The following is a 23,172-nucleotide window of genomic DNA, read 5'->3' on the forward strand; positions in this document are numbered from 1 at the left end:
ACTTAAACAAGATAAGGCGTCTGGCCAATAGAATCGTAAAGTCCAATACCCGATGCTTTGTCATAGGAAGATTGGGTATTGTAAGAGGGGGGGAACCAAACAGGGCTGAGCAAGGCTCAGGACTAAGATCCATACCAAGCACTATTGAAAGTGTCAAAAATTTGGCGCCAAAAGCCAGAGAGGTTTGGGCAGGACCAGGGGTCTCATTTATAAAACTGAGCGTAGGATCCTTACTATAAGTGTACGTACGCCCAAAAGCCCAAAATGGCGTATGCCAAAAAAAAGTCAGATTTATAAAACCGTGTGTAAGCACACCTGTAAGCAATGTTCCCTTTATAAATCAGAAATTACCTACAAGTGCGTATGTGAATCAGCCTCTTATCGCGCCCTGTACACGCCCATTTTTAACCATAAATAGTCAATGCAAAGCACCTTGTGAATGCTGATCAGTATATGAATGACCCTGGCAGTTGTTACACCGAATCATGATGACTGGCGGAGAAAAAGCAAAAAACTTCTCAGATGTTCAGGAATTGCTGCAAATTGAATTATAATTTCGGCCTGTTCTTGCACAGTGTAGGTAAACATGATCTATAACTACATGTATTAATAATACGTCCAAAATGGCAGGCATTACGGCACTTGGGGACAGCTTCGATATACCAGACGTACTGTATATAAGATTTAACAGAACTACATATTATATCCAAACAAGCCTTAGTGATAAAGTTGAGGATTATATTTAATATTTATTAAAAAAAACACTTAGCTGTCTGACATTTGCCTCTGGAAACAGCCGGTTGCCCCCAGAGTGGCGAGAACCTGTATTTGGACTGGGATGGCACGGTTCCGGCACGTTGCCCTCTTTACTGGACCCACTTCAGTACATAGATCCAAGAGCTCAGCTTTAGGGAATCTAAATCGGCATATTAGCCAGTCACCGTCATGGCCCCTGAATATGAAGGAAATATTTATTCATAATTCAAATTGAAAGTCCAAAGATAAATTGAAAGTCCAAAGAGAAAACGAAGCGAGATCAAATTAAAAATATTTTTTTAAATTTCCCATTGATCAAATTAAAAATATTATTTTTTTAATTTTCCATTTGGCTTTTCCATTTGGATTTAATATTTGGCTTTTGAATTTATATTTAACATTGGCTTTTCCATTTTGATTTAATATTTGGCTTTTGAATTTCAATTTAACATTGGCTTTTAATTTGGATTTAATATTTGGCTTTTGAATTTCAATTTAACATTGGCTTTTCATTTGGACTTGACACATGTCAATGTAAATGAGGAGGCATGTCCCAAAAGCTGGTGGGAGGGTCTGAAACGAAAGGGGTGCAGAGGCACCTTATGAACAGCAGGGGGAGCTGACTGCTGGGGAGCTCACTGTTGAGGAGCATCTGTCTGCAGCTTGGCCACCAGGCTGGCTCATCCTCTTATTTCACATGATAGAAACTGATGATGTAGGCTAAACACAAACCACATTTCATGCAACAGTGAAGTTTTCATGTAGTTACTATAATTGGGCCCGTGTTAGTGAGGACTAGATTAGGACTGTATTAAAGATATATGTATATGTATAAAGCTGATTCTGGTTTCCAACTTCGCCCCAGGTGTGTCTGTTTAAAACACGGACGGAGACAACTTCTCTCTTTTGATGTTTTATTTAATTAAGCAACAGTACAACCATGGGTGTGGGTAGCTCTGCTACGTGTGTTTGTGTTGTCAGATCTCGAGGACACACACACACACACACACAATCTCAACCGGGTAGTCATCGTCCGAACTGCGACCTCTCCTTTTTCTCTCTCTCACTTTTTTCTCCGGGTTGTGCGCGCAGTGTGAGGTGCGTGTCCGCGCTATTCTCCGACACGTACTCACAACAATCACTCCTGATTGACGGCCTTTTGTACAGCCTGTGTACTTTTTCGTTCATTTGATTTCCGATTTTGAAACGATATCCAAATTTGAAAAATGGGTCATTTTAAACCTTGTTAATATTGATGACAATGTGTTCAATAAAAATATTTTTAATTTGATCTTGCTTGATTTTCTCTTTGGACTTTCAATTTCTCTTTGGACTTTCAATTTGAATTATGAATAAATATTTCCTCCATACCTGAAGTCTCTTTCTCCTGATTCTTCCATTAGCGTATAGTCCTCCTGCAGTGCCAGCATTGCCATCATGCTGCATTACGCACGGGATCACTGCAGTATTTATATGTTTACAATAATTTGTGATTGTTAACACCTTGCCAACACAGCCTCAACTAGTTAGATAGATAGTTAGATGATAGAAAGGGTAATAGGCAAACACTTTTCTTCATGCAGGTTTTGTCACAAACAGTATTTAAGTTCGGACACAACGAGGACATTAAGGGTAACGATTGCGCGAGAGCTTAATGGCTATTTCCAGACTTTGACATTTGATGATAAATGCACAGTATGAAAGACCGATATTTAGTTATTTACACTGTGTTCTGCCGTTATCTAATGCTAGGGTATTTGATGCTATCCTGTATTCCATGCAGTCGGACAATCTCCTCTTCCTGCATACGCTCCGTAGCGGACAATGTGACGGCGAGACAGCGCCGATTAAACATTAAAAACAAATTTTTATTAAAGATTTGAGTTGGATGTGTTTATGGAACAATTATCACTCAGTACAAGCGCAAATAACACTGCTAGATTTAATCTTCATGGTAACGTGGATGATATGGAGTGAAAAAATGTGCGTGAGGCATCAATACTTGAAAATATTACGAGTAATCGTTATTCCCATTTACTTTCTGCAGTCTGACATCAGTTCACCACCTCACCATCTGCGTCGCCAATTCCTATTTTGTCTCAAATGTGCGTACGCATGGGTCAGAGTTTGCGTGGAGGACCGCACATTCTCCTGTCAAATATGTTTTTAATAAATCACAACCTTTGCGTGGGAAGTTTTGTGTGTACGCCACGTTTATGAGACCCCAGAACATGTGTGTGTGATTAACAGGTGACTGCTTACACCTATTACAGCTGTCACTAAATTAAATTTTGCGCCAGCCGAGCGTTTGTGTAGTGCACTCTGAAAATAACCTTTCATTGTAATAAGCTGTGCCTAGCACACATGGAGGATGAGTGAACTAACTTAAGAATTTGGTCCCACTGGCTGTCTAGTATTGGTACTCCTATCTCTTCCTCCCAGGTCTGCTTCAGGCAAGTCACTTGGTCAGGATTAAGGGAATCAATGGAGTTGTAAATCACAGAGATGGAGCGTCTTTGGGCAGGGTCGAGGGTGAGCAAGGAGTCAATCAGAGATCCGGGCGGGTAGTTGGGGAAGTGAGGGTAGTTGGTTTGGACAAAGTGGCTGGCCTGAAGAAAACGGAAAAAATGAGAGTGAGGCAATTTGAGCCTGGCTGCAAGCTCTGTAAAATCAGTAAAAATGGTTTCTTTGTAAAGGTCCTTCACATGTCGCAGGCCTTTGTTTCGCCAGATATTAAAAGTAGGGTCTGACAGGGAGGTTTTTTATTTTATTTTGGTTTTTTTTTTAAAAACACAATCGGTGCTAAAGTTGAGGGTTCATTCAAGCCATAATGTTTATGCAATTGCATCCACATTTTCAGCCAATTGGTAACAACAGGGTTCTGTGAGATATTATGACTCTGGAGAGGGAGTCAAGCGGTAAGGAGGGACTGTAAAGAAAGCTTTGATGACCGTAGTCCTACCTGAGCCCATGAGGGACCTGTGTCAGATCCTCTGTCAAGCCAATGAATACGTTTGTTAATGTTGCATGCCCAATAATATTGGATAAGATTGAGTAGTGTGAGACCGCCCAGCTTTCTGTGGAGTTGTAGAACAGCTTTTTTAATATGGGGTGGCTTATTCAACCACAGAAACGACAATATTGTCTGGTCTAGCTGATGGAAAAAGGATCTTCTCATAAAGACTGGAATATGTTGGAAAAAATAAAGGAATTCAGGAAGAATCACCATCTTTACCAGGTTGACTCTGCCACTTAGGGAGAGAGGGAGAGAAGACCAGCGAGTCATATCAAGCTTACCCTTATCAATAAGAGGGCAACATTTTTTGTTGAAAAGGTCCTCAAAAGAAGCAGTGACAAATATGCCCAGATATCGAAACCCCTCTGAAACGATTCTAGATGGGTAAGAGGATGAAGGCATCTTCCTAGACAGCGGTTGATAGGGAGAAGTTTGCTTTTATTAAAATTTAATTTATAACCAGAGTATCTGCCGAATTGGGTAAGAATGTCTGTAATAACAGGAATGGACGAGGCCGGATTTGACACGTATAATAGCAAATCGTCCGCGTACAGGGACAGCTTGTGGGTGACATTGTTCCTGGTGATGCCCTCGACAGCTAAAGCAAATAGGAGGGGGGAGAGGGGGCATCCCTGTCTGGTGCACCGGCGAAGGGTGAAAGAGGGCGACCTCACACCATTTGTTTGGATATGGGCAGTTGGGGAGTCATAAAGCAGTCTAATCCATGCAATAAAGTCAAAGAGCTAAAACTGAATTTTGACAGGACGTAGTACAGATACTCCCACTCAACCCTGTAAAACGCTTTCTCGGCGTCTAAAGAAATTACCACCTCCGGTATGACAGGGTTGGGGGAGCCAATAATGTTGAGAAGTCGTCTGGTATTGAATGACGAATTCCTTACAGCCATGAACCCAGTCTGGTCTGTGGAAATCAGGGCAGGGCTTGCTGCAGGCGAGTGGCTAGGACCTTGGCAAGAATCTTTTGGTCCACATTTAAAAGTGAGATGGGCCTATAGTTGCTGCATTCAAGGGGGTCCTTGTCTTTTTTTAATAAAAGAAATGTTAGCTTCAGATAGGGTTGGGGGCAATCTGCCACTAGTAAAGGATTCATTGTAGACGTTAACCAAATGTGGGGTTTTTAGGTTCGAATATGCTTTGTAGAATTCTACAACAAACCCATCTGGGCCAGGGGATTTGCCATTTTGTAGCTGTCCAACCGCCTCCAGCACTTCTGCCAATGAGATCGGCGTGCCTAGTTTGTCAGCCAGATTACTATCGACTTTGGGATATGTAAGCATCTCCAGGGGGTTGAGTACTCTGAAATGTACAGGTCAGAATAGAAATTTAAAAACGCATCATTTACCAATTTGGGGTCGGTGACCACTGCTCCCGATGGCACTTTTATCCTTGGGATCAGTCTGCAGAGAGAGAGCTGCAGCTCTGGCCTGATGGGTGAGAAGTTTGCCCGTCTTATCTCCCATTTCAAAATAACGTTGCCTTGTTTTTAACAATTTTGTTTCAACCTTGGATGTTGACAAAAGCTCAAACTCAGCCTGAAATTTAAGACGTTGGTCATAAAGAGAGGGAGTGGGGGCGGTGGCATATTGCTTATTAGTTTGCAGTAGTTGATTCGAGAGCCAAACCATCCTTTCCGTGTCCGCCTTTTTCTGCCGGGAGGCAAACAAGATTGCCTGTCCCCTCAGATATGCTTTACACGCCTCCCAGAGAGTGCCTCTCGTGATGTCTAGGGTGTCGTTTGTCTGAAAGAAATTGGCTGTTTCCTCCTGGAAGAATCTTTTTAAACATGGATTATTCAATAAAAAGTGGGAAAGTTTCCATTGTGTATGCGGAGTGCTGTGGTTTGATAAATTTATGACAACCGATGTAGGAGCATGGTCTGAGATCACTATACTGTGATACTCACTTGAGTTGACCCAATGCAATAGCCTATTATCAACGAGAAAAAAGTCATGGGATAAAAACGAAAAGGCTTTGGTGGAAGGATTAAGAGAACTCCAAGGATCACTTAGGCCAAGCTGGTTTATAAAAGATTTCAATGTGGTAGCGGAGTTGGACAAAGTGAGGGGTCTAGAGCAGGACCTATCTAGAACAGGATCCTGAATAAGTTTGAAATCGCCATCTATAAATCGGATATGTCAGGAAGGGAGGAGAAAAGTTGGGTGATAAATTTGTCATCATCCCATACAGGGGCGTAGGCACTCACTTAAATAACTGGTCATAAAGAGAAGAAAAAAAACGAAAAACCCTATTAACACATTTAAAACCCCTATATAGCTTCCAGTTTCTTTATACTCACTGATCCTCATGACTTCACAACTCCCACTGGACAAAATGTAACCCTTAAAGCACAGACAGTCAGACAATAACAGAAAAGTTTAAGTGCCTAGTCACTATGGAAAATTTCCCCCAGAGTATTTTTAGAAAAAGAGAGAACAGTGCAAGTTTTCCCATTACTCCACAACTTTAGAGCAGTAGGGGGTGATATGCCCCAGGAATAGAAACCAAAGATGTAAGTAGAGAAGCTACATCAAAAACTCCCACTGCGACGAAACAGGCATCTTTGTATTAAACGTTTAACTGATATTACCCCTAATAAAAATGAAAAGCGTGGTCAGGGGCCAAACGGGCCGTGTGGCATAGTTAACCAAAACAAACAGGGGCAATCTCCATACACAACATCGGTTCAACAAGCCCAGACATAGTTTTACAAAACCAAAAGAGTCCGAGTGTTCAAAAAGTGTCATGCGACACTAGTTCACAGTCACTGTGTGTTAAATATTATCGTGTCGAGACACGCTTACCAGCTGGGCGAGTCATCCCGAAGCCCGTACCGGTAACCGGTGTTAGCATTAGCCGCTAGTAAATTAGCCCATACGCCGACTGCAGAGTCGGGGCAGAAAAGCAGCATCATGGGGCGGGCATGGACCTCACGAAGGCAGTGGCTTCTTCGACTGAGGAGAAACGTTTCTTGTTGCCATCTTTCTTGGTGATTTGAAGCTTTGCTGGGTAAAGCAGAGCTGGTCGGAGGCCCAGGTTGTACAGCTTAGCCATGACATTGTGGTAGGCCGCACGTTGCCCTAAGACGTCGGGGCAGTAATCCTCGTTGATGCAGACCGGCGAGTCACGGTACTTCAGGTCGTTCCTCCGTTTGCGAGCCTCCCGGACTACAAGCTCTTTGGTCTGGTGCCAGTGAAAGCATATGATCACAGGCCTGGGCCTGTCTCCCTGCCGCGGCTTAGCAGCTATGGAGCGGTGGGCCCGGTCTAGATCTGGTGGGATTTGCAGCACTTGGTCCCCGAATATCTCCATCAGGACTTCAGAAAAAAAGGTTGTGGGTCGTGGACCTTCTATGGACTCCGGCAGGCCGACAATCCTGACGTTATTGTGACGGCTTTGTCCCTCCAAATCGATGTTCTTGGTTTTGAGCTTAGCACAAGCCTCTGATAAAGTGGAGCATGATACTTCAAGGGCCAGAATGCGCCCTTCGGTTAAATTGGCGTTTGTCTCCAAACTCGCAATTCGTTCACCAAAGTCAGTCACTGTGGCCTGTACTGTGACTAGTATAGCTTCAAGAGAGGTAAACGCCAACCTGAGCTCAGCAGACAACCCTGCCGATATGGACTGGCGGTGCTCCTCCAGCAAGCTAGCCAGGGCAGGCATGCTAAACTGGTTAGCCACAGCGGACGAGTCATCTCTTTGGTGGTCTTGTTTTTCCTTAGCCAGCCTGGTTCCAGAAGCAATGACGCGTGTAAAAGGTATTACTCACCATTACTAAAGAGTCGGGTCGAATTTGGGTTATAAAAAGTTGTGTTTTTTCATGTCAGCGCGGGAGACAGCGATGCATGAGTCTACTCCATTCCTCTCTCCACTGGAAGTCCTCATTTGAAAAAGTTGAAAAACCCTGCTAATAGTCTGTATAGAGGCTGCAAGGCGTTACTGTTAGAGGGGCTAAAAATGTGTTGTTTGTCCTTCAGGATGGAGCTAAAGTAAAGACCATGGCCTCATTAAAATCAAAAGCATGTATCCCCTTGGGAGTGTGAATGTGCTCAGTAAACTAATCTGCTGTTAGATTATCACATGCGGGAGAGGGGGACATTTATCACTGATTGTGATGCTGGAGGAAAGCTCATGGACTTTCAAAATGGAAAGGGTCTAACCTCAGAGAAGCACCTGATGTTTAAGATGTGTGCGTGCGCACATTTGAAAAATGTCAGGCTGTAAACGGGTTTGGGCTTTTAAAAAGCTGTCAATCAAAATGTACTTGTCAGGCTCGGGCCGAATTCTGCCGGGCCTAACTTTTAAAGCCTGATTACAGCTTTACCACCCCTTCCATCTGAGTCTCTTTCTTCTCCTTTCAGACTCTAAACTTCTTAGCTAGAGTGCAGTGTTGTTGCCGCCAAGGTACTAACAGGCTCTTTTGCCAGATTGCTAAGAACTTCAAAGTGTGTTTGACATGTACACTTGGGAGGCCCGCGCTGGGAATGAGTATGTCTCACGCTGAGACCTGAGGACGGGTCTTAAAAGCACCGAGTGTATCTACAATATTAACATTCAAAAGGAGCCCGCACTTTGCCGACTCTTACATGGCTCCTTTGAATTAGATATGTGTCATCACTGTCACAGCAGCTCAAGTAATATACTGCAATGTCTGGCTGACGAGGAGTGTTAAGACAAAAGGTTGCATGGCCTACATATCAATTAAGGAACTCTTTCTGGCATTTCATTTGACATTTGACACACCGGAGGCACCTCTTTGTCCCGGCTGCCATGTTGTGTCTGTCCTTTTTAATTTGAAGTGCCTTTTCTTCTGAGAGGCGTTGAGGGAGAAGGCAAATGTTATAATGGGGGGGGGGGGTTCCTTTTCAGTATTTAATTTAGCACTTCTTCCACAGAACACGACAAGTCTGCATAGAAAAAGCTTTCAATCCTCAGTGCACTTGGGATCTTTTCATTTCATCATGATACACCAGGGTTTTTCTGGCTTGTCTTTTTATCTATGCAGCCCCCACACTGACTAGTCACAACATTCAATTTAAGTCAAAGCTCAAGAGGGCTTTAAAATATGAAATGTGAAGAGAAATGGATTAAAAATGAGACAGCATGAATGAGTAATGAATTCACTAACGATGGAGATAGTAAAAATAAATCAAGAAATCATTCCTTCAAATCTTGTTTCTGCATGTATACCAAAGACAGGGGTGGGGAAGGGGGGCAGAGATGGACCATCTTGAATCTTTCATCTCATAATTGAGCCTGAAGATGAGTCTGTATGTTGAGAAAGAAAGTGTGTATTTACTATATATACACACACACATGTGGTGGCTATAAGAATATGACAAACTTTTAATTTCTGGTCAAAGACCAGGTTTTTCCTGATCGACATAGGCACTAAGCAGTGGAGCAAATGCATCCCCATTATTCAATTAGGGGGAGCAAAGTTATAGTTTCCCCACTCTCTTTTTTTTTTTTTTTAAATAAACTCCTTGCAATCAGGCAATTATATTTAAGCAGCCTACATCACTGATCATTTTGCTATGTATATTTTTTTCAACTGACAAAAACACGTAATAGAAAAATCACACATTTTTGGACCCCCTTTCAGTCGAACCCATCGCTGATCATTGACTGTTCGAATGATCAGTCTGTCAATCCACACAAGAGTCGGTTTACAAAAAGGTAAACCTGCTTAACTACGACCATGGACTGAAAATAGAACCCAGGAAAAGATAGGCTAGCGTATGTTGAATGAACCTGCTTGGCCCACTGACTCCAGCTAGCCTTTAAGCTAAATGTAGGATTGTAGGCTACTATCACCAAATTGCCGAACCGATTTCTGAGTCAATGTTTACTAATTTTGCTAGCTGGCCCACCCAAATCAACGAGGCAATTCCTTTTAAGTGGACATGGCCAATAATATTTGAGCCCTGTTGATTTTATTATTTGGGATCTAATCTGGACAAGTGGCTGTTTCTTGACTTAATTCAAGAGGTTTGGTGGCCAATTCTGTATCTCTCCTAGTTTGCTCCTCAATTTTAAAACATAACCAGGCGCCTATGCTAATCAATAAAACAGAATAAGAATCCAATTAAAAGTTTAAAGTTGTGCTTTAAAGTTTGGTCATGAATTTTTCCAAAACGTCATCTCTCAGCCTTTGTTGGCTAATTTCCTTTGCCAATCGTAGTGGCTCATTCCTTGATTCACGTTCTGTGCCAATGTAGGACTTATTTTGTCCTTTGTGTAGTGAGTGTAATTTACAGGTGTGGAGGCTGGGGTGGTAGATGGTCATTTAACAAGTGCAGGACACCAGTTCGAGTCCCATTAAAGAGCGACAAATAGTGTTTGCTTTAAAAAGAAAACGTACAATCTTTTCCTAAACTTGATTTTTGACATCTTTTAAAATACACAGAATCATATAATCTATTGTTAATATAAACATATCAATTAGTATATCTTTGCTAATCTCATCGTCAAGATGTATGTATTTCATGGTTATGTGGAATCGCCCAATGTAAATGTCTCGCATTGCCAGACCAATCTCCACAGCGCTGTGGTGCTGTAAGGTCTGGCCACTCCACACATACATTCTAGGGTTAGGAGAAAAAAACACTCTGGGTTGTTTGCATTTCTTTAAACCAGTCACAATCGTCTTGGGCGGCGCTAAGCTCCGGACGCAGAGACGCTGGCTCGGCAAAATGGTCTCGGGAAGGAACTTGTTTTGGTGGAACATTTGCAACCCTGCAATAGAAAACGCCACATACAATATTAAATGAAGTTAACTGTTCACACAATACAGTAAGGTGAGCTATTTAAATTAGCTGGATACATGGTTAAATGTAATTTGTTCTTACCAGTGTATCTCCGTGTGTACTTCGTCCATAGCAAATCCCCGCCAATCGGTCCCAAAATGTCCCAGTTAGAGAGTAGATGCCGTAAAAATATTCTTTGTAAATCTTTGTAAAGCAATCATTCCTCGAAAGAACCAACATAGGCCTGGCTTGTTGCACGATCCAGATTTTCCTCAAAACCTGCCATTTTCAGCGTGTAGCTTGCTAGCTCGAAGGCTGTTTTTGTTTCCCGCAGTGAAGTCGAGTTTGAGAACGGCAACACACAGAGAGGAAGTTGAGGGACACCCGGCGGAACGAGGCAGTTGTCCTGCAAATGCACTGCCGTTGATCCAGACTAGGGTTCAATTAACTGTCACATCAGTTGTCACAATGCTTTCACTATTTATGACTTTAACACCATCAGAGAGAACTGGTCAATATACTACAGTATATCATGTCCCATCGTCCTAGATGTTAAAAACAAGTGTCAGGGTTTCATAACTGTTGTGAGCATGTCATTGGTAGCAGAACACTGTTGTCTGAGGTCTTTTCTGCCTTATCCACTACTCATTACACACACGGAAAATGGTAAATAGGCTATTTCACTTGATCCCCTTTTCATTCCCATAAACTAAAGGAATCTTTAAGCAAAGTATTTATTAGTGAGATGACTGCCGTATCAGCAGACAACGGCCATCCTTTTGTATAGCAATGAAGCAATGTCAAACATTTCGCTTTAGCATAATTATCCTGCATAATAATAATAATCCTCCAGTCAAATGTGTGAAAACTGCTGAAATAATGTAGTTTTGATATGCATTTTAATTTTTCGATTCAGACACATGATGTCGAAACTTTGCCATCTGATACTAAACAGATTGAGATGCCTTGTGAAGAAATGTCTTGAAACCAGTTGGGGTAGTCCGTGAGAAGGGCTTGCCTTGCCTGGTCTTTGCTTACCTTCCTTCAGGATGGGATTTGCGTAGAAGCTAATGATGTGTGCATCACCCAGGGTGACTCATGCTGTCCTAATAGCATTACACAGGGGATTGTTCTACTTGATGGCTGCTGATCATAATGTGTTTGGCCTAGTTTGTCAGTGTGACCATCTTCCACCTAACGAGGTCTGAAAAAAAAACAGTACGGGGAGATGCACAGAATTCCTTACTATGTGAGGAATTCACTCAGAAACTATTCTATACTACAGAAACATTTCCATGAAACAATGCAGGGTTTGCATGACACACTTTAAAAGGGGATACGGCTGGCAATATTAAATGTTCTTCATGTCAAAAAGTCCCCAAAAAAGACAAATAACATTGAATTGATTCTACTAACAAATGCGACAAAGTGGGTGAGATTCCCTGCACCCACCACTTGTCCCCTGTGCTTGTCTGCATACATTTGTCCACATTTATTTACTTATTTTCATATTGCATTCATTTTCAGCTTCCTATAAGTTTACCATTGCTTTTGTGTAACATTTCAGCACTTACTATCCCGTGTTTGTATTAAAAGTGTTAAAATCTTTACATTGAGTACTGGTTACTGGTAACTTAAAGCAAACACACAGCCCCAGTTTAGTTTCAGTTACATTTGTTAAGTTGCAGGTTTGAACAGCTCATTGTTTGTTTCTTCACACTCACCTGTTCTCTGTTACTTTGTCTGGTCCACCATTCAGGAAATGTTTGGGGAGGAGCCGCCGAGCTTTTCCTGTGTATTTATGTTGATGATGTCATCACTGACATCATTGGACCGAACCAACTGATGGGGTTTCTTGTGTGTAGAGATATTTCATGTGTTTTTTTTGATGCATTTGAGGGGTTATTGCGGTCTACTTACCTCGTAAAGTGTCCTTTGATCGTGTAGAGGAGCACAACGTGAGACTAGTGAGATAGTGGTGTGGTCCAGGTTAGATTAACCGTGCGTTCATGGGCATCGAAAAAAAATAAAATTCCCAGTGAAAACGTCATCATTCATGTCACTTCATGTGGGAATCAGAGGTGGGAAACTGGGGCTAGATTTTGCTAACAGAGTTTCCCAGTTGGTGACGCGTTGTTGACAACTGACGTTTGATGTAGGCGACTGTTTATTGTGGACAAACGCCTCTGCTAAGAAGCATACACAGACATAACATCTTTCAAATTATTCATAAATAGGCCTATGTATAAAAAAACAACACCTTATCCGTGTCCTTTCCCGTTCATTGTCCTGTAGATAACACAAGCAAACACCTGTCCATGTGCTGTTTGAATGCTCGTATAAGAAAACAGCAGCTAATCTTTTGTTATTGTGGCCTCCATGTTTTCACACACCTGATGCTCTAGGCTACGGCCAACCGTTGGTGGCAGTCATGCAACAAGTTGTTATGCCAAACGCCAATATAACAGAAGAAGAAGAACACGCATCCCGACCATGTGAACGCTGGCAGTCGGAAAAAACAACGTAATCACGGGGACGGTCCCTACGTACAGTACAGCCTCACGGAGTTCATAGCTGTCCGCTCAAAATGTCAGTGTTGCTATATTCCATAACACTTCTTTCTATTACAAATTCATAAATCAATCTAAGCCACTTTGGGAAAGCTTAGCTCAATCTTTCAATGCATACAATTATTTATATTTGTTTTAATCTTTCCAATTTGGTATGAACAAGAAAATAATTAGTTGGAAAGATGTCATGGCTACATTGTTTGATTGACAAGTGATCTCTGGGAAGTGCAGTGCAAGAATGCCCCAACAGTCAACGCAAAGATGCTGCCAATGTACAGATGATTATAAAACAGTCCACTACTTACGAGCTGCTTTCTTGCTCCATAACAAAATGTTGCATGCTTTACTTCCTTACACACCTTGGAAGTGTCTTTTTGTAAACACTGCTACTCCGCTACAGTAATTTCAGCGGGCTTTTGGGAGGATTCAAGGCACTTCCTCCTCAGATGCTTCCATCGTGAGCATGCCCATTAGAGGTAATTGGATTATTTCTACTCTGTTTATCTCTTAATTCCCCACATCTGTAGTTTGGTCGGGTAGGCGAGGGCGGGGGGGGGGGGGGTATGCAGATGAAGGAGAAGCACGGGATCTCACCAAGGGTTTATGGGCGTGTTATACAATGCCATGCTTTAATGCGACTATTTGATCCCCTTGACATAACCACAGATGCTCCCAGACATCATTAGCCTGGGATCTGACCAGATATTCTAATTTCTGTATTTCTGTACCTCAGACATGAGGTGGCAGATCAATAAAGTGTGTATTCTGAGAGAACTCAATCCAAAGCCATTGATTTTTTTTTCCAGCATTACATTGATCTGACAGGCTAAAAATAGTTTTAGCTTCAGCACATTGCAGCAAATCTAGTTATTTTTCGTTCTGTTACATGTTTACTTTTGTGCCATTCTTGATGGGATTAAAAATGTCTTTTCTTCTTCTACTTCTTCTACTTTTTCTACTGTGTGTTGAGAGTTTTTGAATACCTGCATATTTCAGGTCCACAAGTGTGGAAAGCAATTCCCCCGAACCGTGTAATGTTGTCACGCTTATTGACTTCCCTCTTAACTGGAAGAACCCTATGAAGCAAGCACCTTGGCTTGCAAATAAATCGTGGCTACCGAAGTCCCCGAAAAATTAATTTACAGTGCACACTCTGCAGTTGTGATGTTTGCCTTTGTCCTTTTTTTCCCCCTCACTTTTTCACTATTTGATTTCAATGCTGATGTTGTTTATACAGTACATTCTTTGTCTCTCATTAGTCGAAATTTTCTCCAGTGCTTCAATGCTGCTGATTAATTATGCATTTAGACACAACTGAAAAAAGCAGCCTCAACATCACAACAATGAATTAATGATCCGCATTTGCAAGATTGTCATGTGCGACCTACATTTGTCTCGTGATTGTTTCTTTCTTTTTGAAGCTTGACAGAGTAACTATGCTCCGAAGTCTGTTCTTCCATTAAAATCGATCCTCTGTGTGATGTGCTGAGAGACAGCAGCGGCAGCATCGCTGGGAGGGAAGACTTGCTGCGTGAGTGCTTCAGGGCTTGTTTCCTACGCAACTTAAACACAACAGTCCTTTTACACAACTGTGACATAAACAGCAGTCTCTCTACTCTCTCTCCCGCCCCCCCCCCCCTCCCCCCACCCTCCATCCATTTCATTACTTAGCTGGATGTCATTGTCACTTAGAATAAAGATCCAGATCTGCGCACATGACAGACTGCTCCAGTGACCTTTTCTCAAAGTGTGCGGTGTGTGACAACTTCAATGCTGCGTGATTTCTGCATGCAGCGTCGACCTGCCAATTTATAATACTGAAATTAAAGGGGGATTGCAAGGTTATACGCATTGTCAAGAGGGACAAAGAAGTGCGGGGAGGCGTCTTACATTGGCTACATCTCTTCTTTCAACCTTGGCAGACCTTGAAGTACTATGCCTGCATGACTGGCAGCAAGAAAAATAGACTTTGGTTTAAGACGACAGTCTCAAAGAGATGTGAACGTGGGTGGTATTTCTTCTCCGAGCTCCTTTTATTTTGCACAGTGATGTAAAACCACGTGGGTCACAATGAAAAGCTCCCGACACATTGTTCATTCGAGGGTTTACAAAAATCAGCTTTTGTTCGGTTTTATTATTTACCGAACATGCAAACAAAAGTGATTTTTTTAAAATAACATGTTAGTATAAACTCCAGCCCACGGCCACATGGTGCACCTCAGGCTACATCTTCACTACTACCTTTTCATTTTTAACAACAATCAACAAAGAGTTCTAGCTCCAGTAGCAGAACCAATCTCTGTTTATATTAGCAAGTCCGACAACGCATATCACATGACCATTGAACATACATTGGGCATGAGTGTGCTGGTGTAAACAGGAAGCAGATTGTTTTACGTTACTCTGCAGGTTCAAAATCATGGATGTATAAGTCGAAAAACACAGAAAATACCTTGGAGGAAGAACAACAATGGCGAAAAGTAAGAACAGGGATTTATTAGCTTGGACCAACGATGTGGTTGAACTGTTACTGAGAGGTTTGTGAGCCTAACTAACCGATAAGACTGGCCGACGTGCATCGTCGTTTCCAAAGGTCTCCGTTTGTGCCCGTCCAGACTTAAACGCAACCCTGGAGTTTTCAAACCAAAACGAGGGGAAGCAGTGTTTCCAAATGTCTCTGTTTTAGGGGCTCGGCAACTTGTGGATGCGAATCGTATCCATAGCTAAAGATATTCGTTTTTAAACCAAAACGTAGTAGTGTAGATATAGCACAACTCGTGGGCACGGTGGTTCAGTGGTTAGTACTGCTGCCTCACAGCAGGTGAGTACTGCAGAGTTTGATCCCTGGTCCGGCCAGGGCCTTTCTGTGTGGAGTTTGCCTGTTTTCCCCGTGTTCGCATGGGGTTTCTTCCCAGCATAGAGACATGCATGCTAGGTAACTAGGACTACAGCTGAAAATTAGCCGGCTGGCTAACACTGGCACATTTACAGTAACGTTGATTAATGAGCATTGTCCTTATAAATAAAATAAAAACTAAAATAAACTCGCAGAGAGAACTCAATCCAATTCAATTAATGTCATTCTCACTTCTTATAAATAGCATCTTCGTCGGTTCACCAGTCAACTGATTGTATGAATTACATTCCCAGGAGTAATAAAGTCATTTGCATTGCCCTGGTTTATACAGCAGTGAAGAAGGACGTCCATTTCCCCCCCTCTCTCTCTCTCTTTCTATTGCAGCAGTGAACTGCTTCAGTGCTTCCCATCAGTCCCAGCTTCTTCCTCCGGCGCCACAGCTGTCCCCGTCCCCACTTCCACTTTGTCAAAGCGCTAATTCCACACCCAGAGTTGACATTTGGCTACTATGGTCTGTCTCCTAACCCATGCCTGTAGCCACCCAACCTGATGAAATGTCATTAGCTATCAAAACGCCGGATAAACAATGTGAAACTTAATCCCCTCAGTTCCGATGTGTTGCTTTGGCTGTGTTTTTCTATTTGCCCCCTTGCATTTCCGATTTGATGTATAGTGTTTTTGGGTGTGAATGAAACATATAATTCATATTAAGATGGGCAGTCCGCCAGCATGCTCTTATTGGTTCTCTCTGTCTGACATAGATGAGATTCACAATCCACTCATTTTTTTTTCTCTGAGTATATATATATATAGCTACATTTTAGAGCTTATTTCCACAATTATTGTAATCAAGAATGTAAACTCTTTTTTTAAATGTCTCCACATGAAATCGCTCTGCTTCATGTTTATTAATTATAGACAATATATCCTGAAGCTGAAGGGGGAAAAATACAATTTGCTGCACCACAGGACTAGAAATTCATCCTTGGGTGCTATGGGCTCAGTCTTGTTTGTGAATTCAACGTGTGTCTTTCACTTTTGCAGAGAAAAACCGAGAAGGAGGAGGATCTGAGGTTCAATTTACGGACTAGATGGAAAGCCAACACAGATGTCAGGAGTGAAAGATAGTTTCATTTGACAAGTGAAAGAAGTTTGCCGTGTAGGGGCTGTGATGGTTCTGGCAGATGGGTGTCTGTCCTTGCCACTGTGTTACAGCTGACATGCAAGGCCCTGGTTGGTGAAATCCTGCATCGCAACATTGTTTACTGTGAGATTCTTTTTTTCTTGAAGGTACTTGAAAATCCTTTAGCACTACAGGTTGGAGGGACAATAGGAATAATTGATGTGTAGCATGTGCATAATTTATTTCCCAGCCATCGTGATCAAAAGCAGTCAATGCCATGCTGTCTTTTTCCCCCCACTGCACTGTTACAGACGACGAATATCCTACCTGTAGACGCAGATTCACCGCCTGGAGTTCACTGATATTCAAGGATATTGCATTATCAGCGCTTATGAGGCAGGAAATGAATAGAGAGGCTTTGTCGTATCAGTGGAACCAAATAGGCCTTGAACCATTTCCATAAATGAAACAAACACTCTTAGGCATTCAGTCCCCCACCTCTCACATTTTATATTCTTCCCCGTCAAGGTTTGTTTATTTTTAATTTTTTTCTTTGTTAGCCATCATTTTAAAAATCATCCTCCTATATGGGTGGAGGTGGGACGTGTTTTCCAGATTTAGTAACTCATTCGCTCACCTGAGATTACAGCAGGAGTGGCAGGAAGCATCAGCTGCCAGCTGCAAGTCATAAATAAAGATGAGAGTGCCTTCTGAAGACAAACCAATTACTTGAGCAATTTCTTGGAGTCAGACAATGGACACAGATCATTTCATGTCATTTCATGCCAATTCTCTGGGAAATATACCTTATAATAGAGTATACAGCAGAACCAAACACAGCAGAAGCTACTGTAGAGGAGAGACAAAGTGGGAGACAACAGAAAGCATACGCTAGCATAACATGAGCCTATTTATAATGGATCTTCTCGCATCAATGTATGCAGCACACGGTGGCAGCTCCCCCATTCATGTTTTTGTGTCTTCGGCGGCTACAGCTAAAAACGTGCGTGCTTGGTAGTCAGTTCACAGCTGACAGCAGTGTTGTTATTTAGGATTATGATACATTTCTGCCTCACTCTGGTAGCGTTTTACATGTCTCTACTGTGGAAAATGTGTCCATAATATCTATAAACACCAGAAGTCTGTAATGATGCAATTTTTGAAATTGCGGATGGAAAACTAAAAACATTTCTTTCAAAGACAACTTTATTGGTTGTGTCACTTTCAAGGTAGGGCTCCCCTGGGACTGCATGAATAATTCTTTATTCACTTTTGTAAGTACTGTAAGGTTCATAGTAGCATGTTCTATGTATTTCCTCTGTAACTGTGTATTGTTTACTGTATTTGCGATGGCTTTTTAGTACAGTAATTTAAAATTGTCTAATATATTTGCTATATTGATGATTCCCTAATTCTAAATTTAATTTTGATCTTATATCCAGATTTGAATCCCCTTTTCTCAGTTGATTGCCTTTTGCTACATGCCTTTTGTTGCTATAATATTTGTGCATGATTTCCTACTTTTTTTAAATTTTTTTTCAGTGATTTCACTCTCAATATATTGCTTTTATGATAATTTCTGTACAAAACACAGGCTTGCATGGCACTGTACATATTGGATTAAGTATAGCTTGGAGATGCACACCATAAGTAAGAGCTACAATTTATTCAGTGACACACATCTGAGTTAACCTGACGCCTCTGTACCTGATGGTCTCTCTGAATGTAATACAGAACAATATTTTTGAAAGAGAGCATTGTACAGTGTTATGAGTAAGTATATTCATGTTTTTTCTTTTAAAGCTGTATTGGTTGAACTGTTTATTTTGGCCACTTTGGGGCAGCAGAGCAAGCAAACACCATCTGGCATTATCATATTATAAAGTTGTGATGGCAAACATGTAGCAAACAGTTACCTATGTACACATCCAGCAGACACATTAGCATTCATTTGGTTTTGTTGAATGTAAGTCCAACATTCACTCTTCTTCTTTATCTGTTTCTATCAACTCCTGAGAAAAAGATGTCTTTTTCGCTGCTATATACTCCAGTATGTCTTATCTGTCTGCTGCTTGGTGCTAAAACTTTGCATTCACTTTACATATAGTAATTTGATACATTCTTAGGAGAAACATATTTATTACTGGACCTTTATCGTAGTAGAACAAGCTTGAGACACAACTTTTGACATATTTATTAGGGATGCACCAAATCCAGATTTTTGGGGTTCGGCCGAATACTGAATCCACTGGTTAAGATTCTGCTGAATCCGAAACCAAACACCGAATCCTACTCCCATCCTCAGTCCATTAACACAGTAAACACATTAATGAAGTAAACAACGTCCACAGCCTCTAAAATAGTTAAATGTAACAACTTAATGTTGAATTCACACGCTCTTTTCACATCGTAGGAAAACACATCGCTATCGCCAGACGAGTGACACAACATTTTGTTTGGCAAATGTTTGCTAACCATTGTATGATGAAGGCATGTTGGGTGGGTGAAATTAGAAAGCTAACGTTAGCTAACGAGCAGCAGCCGGCCGTTCGGTCGCTCCGCTCCCACTGTAGACTCATTTGCCGAGAGAACGGCTGACAGCCCGGGAGAGGCACTGTCTGGTTAACACAAGTTTTTAGCTGTGACTGTCCTTCCATTGTCGTACCTGGGGTTGCTGCGTTTTGGCTGCTGTCTGTGGATTCCTTCATGCGCGGCTTGTATTCTTTCGGATGTTTCATGCACAGGTGTTTTGGCAGCGGCGATGTTGTGTGTTGTTTGGGGTCCTTGCCGCCGCGGGACAGGTCGGCATTGCGGGTTGGGCGTGTGGCTCGGCTTGGGTCGCCTTTTTTTGGCTGGGGGGTGCTGCCAGGCAGTACTTTTTCTGCTCGCGAGTTCCATTTTCACTTTCTCACAGCCTACTGCATTGAACGGTCCACCTACACAAACACCTTCCCGTAATCAACGGCGGTGTCATTACGTCGACCAGCGTAGCATGCATAGTGCAAGCGTAGGGTTCGGTTCGGTGGAAAAAAATTCTAAGGTTCGGCAGAAACCGAACCCCGTCAAAAAGCCCAATATTTGGCCAAATCCAAACCCGAATCCAGGATTTGGTGCATCCCTAATATTTATAATGCTGTAATGGTGAATGTACGCATGGAGCAGACACCCAGCAACATTAGCATTCATTTGGAGTTGTGTTTCTGGTCAACTGATGAATGTAAGTCCAATATCCACTCTCCTTTTAGCTCTGTTTAGACTCCAGCAACTCCTGAGAAATAAATCTGGCTCTTTAGCTGCCACAAGTTCTAATTTCTTCACCAGCTTGTTGCTACATTTCTCTTTCCTGTTTGGTGCCGGACAGGTAGCATACAGTGGGTTTATTTTATCTGCCTACTGCAGCAGGAAATGTAATTAATCAGAGCAGAGGTTGTGGAGCAGCAAACCAAACTATGAGATAAAAGATGCTAAAAATGCTCCATGAAGCTGAAACTGCAGTGACAATTCTTTGTTGATTTGTCACTACAAGCGACTCTAAAATTGTCATACCCCATTTAATGGGGAACCATCAGGGACTTCTAGGTCCTCAGAGAGGGTCTAAGATAAAGTCATCAGTTGTCATTTTATTTTATCAATTCACAATTTTACAATCAATATCTAAACAAAATGTTTTGAGGACATAAAACACGAATCACAAGCTAGCACAGCCAATAAACTATAGCTAGCTTGCCTGTTGGTTCACGATGGTAGCCGCGAGTAACGTTACCGCTGGTAAGGAGGACCATAGCTCTGAGGAGGACATCGATGCAAATGTATTATCCTATCGTTTTCAAGATTTAATCGGCAAAGAAATACTTACACCAGTGCTCAATTCGGTGCAGAAAACGAAGGCTTTGAAGAGGCAATTCAACTCCAGCGATTACACATGAACGTTTTCAAGTAATGCTATCATCATCGGTTATTAAAAATCGAATAGGCCGCCGTGCCAACTGATTTTATTCTCGCCACCGCTGCCACTGTTTTTTTTTTTTAATTTTAAGGTTTATTTAGGAAAAACTCAAAAAAAAACATGAATCAAAAATCATGCGGAATTATCGACCAATCTGTAAATTTACCAACATTATCATAATCAGAAAGCAGTTTATTGCCACAGTAGTGGAATTACATGGAATTGGCCTTGGTGATTGGGTGCATACATACAAACAAACATATTAAACATTATTAAGAATAAACAATAAATACAGAAACAGAGACAAAGAGAAATATATACAAAATAGTATATTTTTTTAATTTACTGTACTTTTTCATAGTGACCGTTTTTCCAAATAAATCCTAACATACATAAATATTTAATAGGCCACTGTGCCAATTTTATATTATTTATTAACAATAATGCTTGTTTGTGGTGGTGGGTTTCAAAATGTTCACTGTCCATGGCTTTGAAGTGTCTGTTGCTGTCCCGACGAGGGATGGGGGGGTCAGAGGGGCCAAGGTTTAGGAACCATTGTTAACGAAGATTATTGCTAAGTGCAGCTTTAATGGGCGTTTCAACGGAGTCATACATGTTACTGGCTTGTTACATACACATGCCCACTCATAGCATTAACAACAATTACATGCCATGCAAATCCTCATGCACACTCCTGGTGTGAATCCAGTTGCATTGATACTACAACCTAAGTTATTGGGCTTTGCCCTTCACTGTCGTAAGTGATAGAGTCACTATGTAGATGGCCCCATTCTGGCAAGGCGACTCAGGGAATCATTAATCATCTATCAGAGGGGACTTGGCTGGTATATAAGGTTATAAAAGCCCAGCCAATATGGGTGAAAAAAAACATTTAATTTCATCAGAGCATACAGTATTCTAATAAGCAAGGGGCTCTATGGGACTGAGGGAACCCTGAAGCTGTTTGATGGTCTTATGCTATGACATGCTGTGCAGCGGTTACATTTTTCATCATTTCACATGAACGTGACAAATGCTCTTTGAAAAAGGATTGGTAGTTACCTCTGGAGGAGCAAATGTTCAATTAAACACTTCACAGTCTGGAGGATTTGACAATTTAATGTTTGAGAATTTGCCATAAGGACTATAATTTGCAGCAGAGATGACTGGATATTTTCGTCAGCTGTTATTGAGCTTTGTTAAAAAAAAAAAAAAAAAAAAAAAAAAGTTGCACTGGAAAACAGGCTGCACTTTAAAAAAAATTCTACAAGTATTTGTAAATGTAAATCTGTTTCAGTGTGTCCAGGCAATCAGCTGCAATTCTAGCAGGATTTTTGTTTGTTTTGCTTTTCATATTTGACTGCTGTAGAATCAGAGGAAAAAAGGCTGACCACAGGGAAATCAATCCACCCTCTAAGAGCAAATAAGTTCATGTCATGTCAGGGTGAGCTCAATGAAAAATGAAGATCCAGTATTAAAGTGCAACGTAGAACATGATCTAATATATAATGTGGATGACGGGCAAGTGTTAATTCTAAGAGTACGGTTATAAATTAAAAAAATATATAAAGCGACAGTAAGGCAGGAGCATTTTAAGTGTCCCCGGAGCCTGGAATTAAACTTGCTCTCTTAATAACTTGATTATTAACACATTCGAAGGGCCTGACTGCAGGCTCCATTTGCAGCTACAGTAAATAGCACATTCATAAATACTGATATATGAGTTGTGACAGCCTCATCACAAATAACATGAAAGTTTGTGACGGAACGTGGAACATTGTGTCAAAACTGTTTGGCTAAATGAAAGAGTAAAGGTCCTTCTGTCACTTAACATTTCCCGCAGAAAAACATGGCTTGAAATGAATTTTGTTTTTGTTTTCTGTTTCGTACCACCTGCTGCTCTTCTCATCCTCCCTCCCTGGTCTTAGACTGATCAAAGCGCTGCGTCGTCTTTGCAACTAAGTGTGTGCGCACGCATGTGTGGGCTTTAATCCAAGGAGGAACATTTAGATTTCCCTTCAATTTCCCTTAATGTGTCCTGACAGTGAAGTTAAGTAACACCGTGTTCAGTATTTTTCAGGAATAAATATTTATTAGCCTCTGAGTGTTGATTGATCATTAAAAAGGAGGGGATTTTA

The 23,172-nt window shown here is 41.5% G+C and overlaps 1 protein-coding gene across 1 annotated transcript in view; it reads right to left on the minus strand.

Moving 5' to 3' along the window:
• The window catches only part of LOC116041290 (CMP-N-acetylneuraminate-beta-galactosamide-alpha-2,3-sialyltransferase 1-like), a 102,952-nt gene extending 90,600 nt beyond the window's left edge, over nucleotides 1-12,352 (minus strand). The window contains exon 1 of the mRNA XM_031287185.2: nucleotides 12,263-12,352. The gene's annotated coding sequence lies outside the window, so the exon portion shown is untranslated. The remainder of the gene's footprint in view (nucleotides 1-12,262) is intronic.
• Between the last annotated feature and the right edge of the window lie 10,820 nt (nucleotides 12,353-23,172).

Source organism: Sander lucioperca, chromosome 16 (genome assembly GCF_008315115.2).
Source record: "Sander lucioperca isolate FBNREF2018 chromosome 16, SLUC_FBN_1.2, whole genome shotgun sequence".
NCBI classification, from domain to species: domain Eukaryota; kingdom Metazoa; phylum Chordata; class Actinopteri; order Perciformes; family Percidae; genus Sander; species Sander lucioperca.